This window comes from Pelobates fuscus, chromosome 9 (genome assembly GCF_036172605.1).
Source record: "Pelobates fuscus isolate aPelFus1 chromosome 9, aPelFus1.pri, whole genome shotgun sequence".
In the NCBI taxonomy this organism is placed as follows: domain Eukaryota; kingdom Metazoa; phylum Chordata; class Amphibia; order Anura; family Pelobatidae; genus Pelobates; species Pelobates fuscus.
This window is the reverse complement of record NC_086325.1, coordinates 39,323,718-39,329,717: the sequence shown is the minus strand read 5'-3', so window position 1 is coordinate 39,329,717 and position 6,000 is coordinate 39,323,718.

Genomic DNA, 6,000 nt, shown 5'->3' with positions numbered 1-6,000 from the left:
TTACCCTGAGAGGATGCCAGGGTACTGCTGGCACCATAAACAGTACGTAGTGATAACGTTCCTTGGAGTGTTCCTTTGATTGTAATACTCAATATGCATTTATGTAAATACTATGGGATGAATTCTCTTAACATAGAAAGGGTTAAAGGACCACTATAGGCACCCAGACCACTTCAGCTCAATGAAGTGGTCTGGGTGCCAGGTCCCCCTAGTTTTAGCCCTGCAGCTGAAAACATAGTTTAAGATAAACTGCTATGTTTACATTGCAGGGTTAATCCAGCCTCTAGTGGCTGTCTCCCTGACAGCCACTAGAGGTGCTTCCGCGATTTACACTGAGTAAATCGCACTTATTTGACGCTGGACATCCCCACGGAGTCCAGTGTTAAATAAGATCCCCATAGGAAAGCATTGAGTAATGCTTTCCTATGGTCGGGTTTGAATGCGCGCGCGCACGCCTCTGGACATCGTTGGGGTAGGAGAGGTCACCAGTGCCGAGGGAGCCCGGCGCTGGATTAAGGTAAGTGGCCGAGGGAGTGTGGCCCCGAGGGAGGGGGGCACTCCAAGAACATATAATGCCAGGAAAACGGCAATATAGGATCCCATTAACTTTATTTACTTAAAGGGTTACTCCAACCACCATGACTACGGTAAGTGTTTTGAAGTGATTATGGTGGTGGGAGTCAGTATGTGCAGTGATTTAACTTGCACTCTGGGCTGCCAATGTCAATTCTGGACATAAAATATTTCTGTCATCAGTGGACACTGCATGCTATCCACAGATGTGATAACCATCCCTTTGCAAGCAGAATGCCTGCAAAGGGAAGCTAGTACTTTCCTACCACCCACCCTCCCCGTTGGAGCTACCTCCTGTATCCCTCTGTTGCAGAATTATTTATTTGTTTTTTAAAAAAAATCATCCTTCCTTTCCACTGCCTCCCTCCCCTTCCATTCCCTCACCAGCACGGAGTGCGTACATGCGCTCTGAGCCAGCAAAATGTTCCAATCACAGGATTCTCTCTAAGAAGTCTGTAATTGGACCATGCACATCCCCTGTGAAGTCATAGGGGGCACTGAACATCATCAGCTTTGCCCAATGCTGAATTCCATGCGAATAAACTACTTGATTTTTCAGGATGGCGGTCAAAAGGAGAGGAGGGACCTTCTCTTTGGTCTCCAATAGGGCATTTTACACTTGAAAGGTCCTCACCTCCAAAAGGATTAGAGTAACCCTTTAACAGCAATTACTCCATGGACTTCAATTGAGGAATTACTATTCAATAAGCTAAGTAAACCCTTACTCTGCTATGAAATACCAGCCTTATATTTTGCTTGAAACTGAAAATAACTGATTTAGTAGAATTTCCCAATTTGGCTATTGTGGCCTCAAATTTGAAATCCACTTTAAATTTACTTTTTATTGATAATTCATACTTTTGTGATTAACCCTCACAGAGTTTCAATTTATTTATTTGTATCCATTTTAATTGTCAGGATTAAGAACTCATTGCAAATTTTATGATCATCAAAAGTACATAACATTAGATAAGACTCCATAATTTAGACAAGGTTTGACAAATTGATAAAAAAAAGTCATATCAGTAATATGTATTATGAACTATTTAAAAGGTTTACAACCCTTGCTTTTGGTTATTTGTTGTTTGCTCAGTTTTATGAGTTTAAGAAATAATTACGTTGATATGAATGATCTAATTTACAAAAAAAAAAAGTCTATATGAAGCTATTAGCTTTCCACTTGCAAATCCTGATGGTGGGAGGGGAGATTAAACAATAACCTCAATATAATAAATGCATTATGGAGCTTTGGCTAATTTTATAACTGTATATAAAATATCTTTTAAGCATAAACTTATAAAAGAGCACATATACTTTATAAAGCTGTTGCAATACTTATAATCTGGTTGGAGAACACATATTACATGTTCTTTACAGTAAATTTGAGGGATGGAGGATATTTCAGTTGTCTTAGTAGGGGTATGTACAGAGTAAGTTAGTATATGAAATGTATAAGTATAATGTGGTGTCTTTACACATACATCAAAAATAATCATAATGGAACTAGCTTGGGAGTGTAAAATCTCCAGTTATATGACTTTCTCTAAACCTTAGAACTTATTGGTTTTAATTCAGAAACTCAAGGTTTGGCACCGACCCCGAGTGTGGGCTGCAGTTTAACCTGCAAGTTAACCAGCCATCTTAAAGACAGAGGTGTAGTTGCCAATAGAGGCTTGTATTTTTTTTAAAAAGCTCCTTACCATACTTAAGCAGTACACGTCTGTGTCAGGAAGGCAGAGCGTCCCCAACATGCAAAGTAAAGGGAAAGCATTTGTTACCCATCCTTAGAGATGGTTGAGCATAACATATAAGGCACATAACAATGGTCAAATAAAAAGCTGGAGTCAAAGAGGTACAAGTAAATAAAGGGTGATAAAACAAGCCAAGGTTAGGACAGGAGAGATCCATGTAGCCAGAGTCAAAAACCAGAACAAAGAACACACTCTCAGGCTGCAAGAGTACGGCAAGAGCACTGAACTCATCAAAGTACAAGTATATATAGGCCTTATATCATCACTATGATGCTAAAACGTCAAAGAATGGTGAAACCAGAATGACGTCATGCCTGCATCATTTTAGTTATATATGCAGTTATGGAAGGAGCATTTTGCATCATTTTTGGCGTTGAAACAATGCATGATGTGTCAATATGATGATGATGGTTAAAATCTTGCATCATTATTAACTTTAGGAAAGCACAAGGCATTGTTATTATGTCACTGGATGGGAAGCCCTGAGTTGATATTGATACATGTACTGTGCACAGTGTTTATGCAGTTGAACTGGTGTGAGATGGGTACCCTAATACTCTGTAGCTGTTACAATGTCAAGTAATACATTCAAATATAGGGTCTTGCATTTTCTATAGATTCTATGATAATAAAAGTGAGATGAACCTGAGCTTAAAAAAATCCAGGTAGTGAAACTGCTATAAATGATGCACAATGCAGACCTGAATCACCCAGGAGAGAAATGTACCCTCGCAACTAAGGAATTAACCATCAATACCAAATGCTAATGATCATGGCATACAGAATTAAATGGAAAACCAAAATATAAAATATTAATCAAGCACATTTAGTTAAAATACAATGAGACATGGTAATTTGTAAGCCCAAAACTTAAATGGATAAGTCATAAACTTGCAAAATATTGTCACACAGATTGTAACATACAACAAAATTATCAAAGCAAGACTTATGTTTTTGCCCCCATTTTTCATGAGCTGAACTCAAAGATCTAAGACTTTTTCTATGTACACAAAAGGCCTATTTCCCTCATACATTGTTCACAAACCTGTCTAAATCTGTGTTAGTGAGCACTTCTCCTTTGCTGAGATAATCCATCCACTTCACAATTGTGGCATATGAATATGCTGATTAGACAGCATGATTATTGCACAGGTGTGCCTTAGGCTGGCCACAATAAAAGGCCATTCTAAAATGTGCAGTTTTATTGTATTGGAGTGGTCCGAGGGGTCCGAAAACCAGTCAGTCTGTTGTGACCACCATTTGCCTCACACAGTGCAACACATCTCCTTCACATAGAGTTAGTCAGGTTGTTGATTGTGGCCTGTGGAATGTTGGTCCACTACTCTTCAATGGATGTGCGAAGTTGCTGGATATGGGCAGGACCGGGAACATACTGTTGTATACGCCGATGCAGAGCATCCCAAACATACTCAATAGGTCCTTTGCAACAAGGGACCGTGCATTATCATGCTGCAACATGAGGTGATGTTTGTGGGTGAATGGCACACCAATGGGCCCTAGGATCACATCAGGGTATCTCTGTGCATGCAAAAGGCCATCTGTGTTCGTTGTCCATAACATACACCTACCCATACTAGCTTTCCTGAGACAGTTTCTGACAGTTTGTGCAGAAATTTTTGTGTTATGCAAACTGAGTGTTGTAGCAGCTGCCAGGTGGCTGGTCTCAGACAATCTTGGAGGTGATGATGCTGGATGTGGAGGTCCTTGGCTACATTTTAGAGTGGCCTTTTATTGTGGCCAGCCTACGGAACACCTGTGCAATAATCATGCTGTCTAATCAGCATCTTGATATGCAACACCTGTGAGGTGCATGGATTATCTCAGCAAAGGAGAAGTGCTCACTAACACAGATTTAGACAGATTTGTGAACAATGTTCGAGAGAAATTGGCCTTTTGTGTACATAGAAAAAGTCTTAGATCTTTGAGTTCAGCTCATGAAAAATGGGGGCAAAAACAAAAGTCTTGTGTTTATAATTTTGTTCAGTGTAGTTTAACTACTATTAGTAGCCACTCTAATACAATTAATCTTATTACTTTCTGTTAGTATATTATACTCCATTAAATTGTATTAGTATAAAGACACATAGCATCCTATAGTGCATAACGGTTACTGCTATCACTATAATAATACTCAGAGAAATACAGTATAGAAAAATATTTATTAATATAAAATATTGAAATTACACTTACTATTTTATAACTACTAGTATATTATAAATGACTATGTTTATAGAACATACAACCTCTCCTGCAAAAACTTTAGTCTTTCTGTATTTTTGTTTTTTTCATATTCAAACAGGATTTAGAACCTGTTATCACAATTAGCAATCCTACTGTGGGTATGTAATTAAATGAAACAATTGTGCATAAGTATAAAACACCCATTTTCTAGCTGACCACATTTGTTCAGTGAACCCTACAATAGTTCTATACTAGTATTTCTTTCTTGTTTTTCATATCTGTTTTTTATTAGTTTTCCATATAAACAAAAACACAATATACAATTCTTGACATTTGCTATAAATAAGTTCACTTTTCGAGTGTATCATAAAGAACGTATCAAAACGTATTATAAAAAAAAAGTAAAATAAAAAATACATAACAAGCAGATTGTAAACCCCACACTCCTAATCTATATACTCTGAAAGTTGGGATCAAAAGGACAAACTTGCTTAAACACACACAGACAAGACAAAACAAAACAAAATGGCCATACTTATTTTCCAAATTTCTTTTGTATAAGTGGGAGAGTCACCAGGGGGGAGTCCTGGAGATGATACAGAGTCCAAGATGTACCCTGCAGTCAGATTTAAAAAAAGCAAAAAATAAATAAATAACAAGGAGGGTAAAAACCACCTAACCCATAATTACCTTTGACAAATTCTATATTAGACTTAACCATAAGGACAACACGTCATGTGGAACCTTTATAATACCTCTTTCCATATTTATATGTGATTAAGAAGTGCTGTTTCTATCATGACTTAATACAATTTTTAACTTTTAAACTTAGTTTTATTATTTGTTATAAATTGAGCGAACCTCTTGTTTATATATTTACACTGTTTTCCTCGTCAGATCACCAGTTATCTCTAGAGAGGTTTTTGGACACAGGAAGGGCTAAAAAGTATTGTTTTCTTTGTGGGATTCATTAAAAATTGTCATTCCACGGGTTAGCTCAGAATCAGGGACTCATGATATTTTATTTATAGTCTCCAGAATACGTGATCAAAATGCCTTGTGAGTGTGTAGCATTGACAAGAAAATTTCAACTTTCTGGGGCTCCTTCATTTATGAGTTTCTAAAGTATTTGTAGCTAATTAAGAATGGTTTACTGACATTTCTGATTTTGTGAACAATTCACATGATAATATTTGAGCTTATTCTATCACACTAATAATTCCCCTCTTCCCCTCCCGCCCATTCCCCATTTTGTTTCGCGATTCCTTTGAGCATAGACATATCATCTGACTGATTAAATTGGCCTGTATTATTCATTTAATTATCATGATACCCATGAATTTTGTGGCAATACCTAATAACTCAAACTGTGGATTAAATATTCAGCAATAGGAGCCCTGTTTTTACAGTTTTGGGAGCCTCAACATTGATTACATTTTATTAAATTACCTATGTGATAGAGGATATGATAACA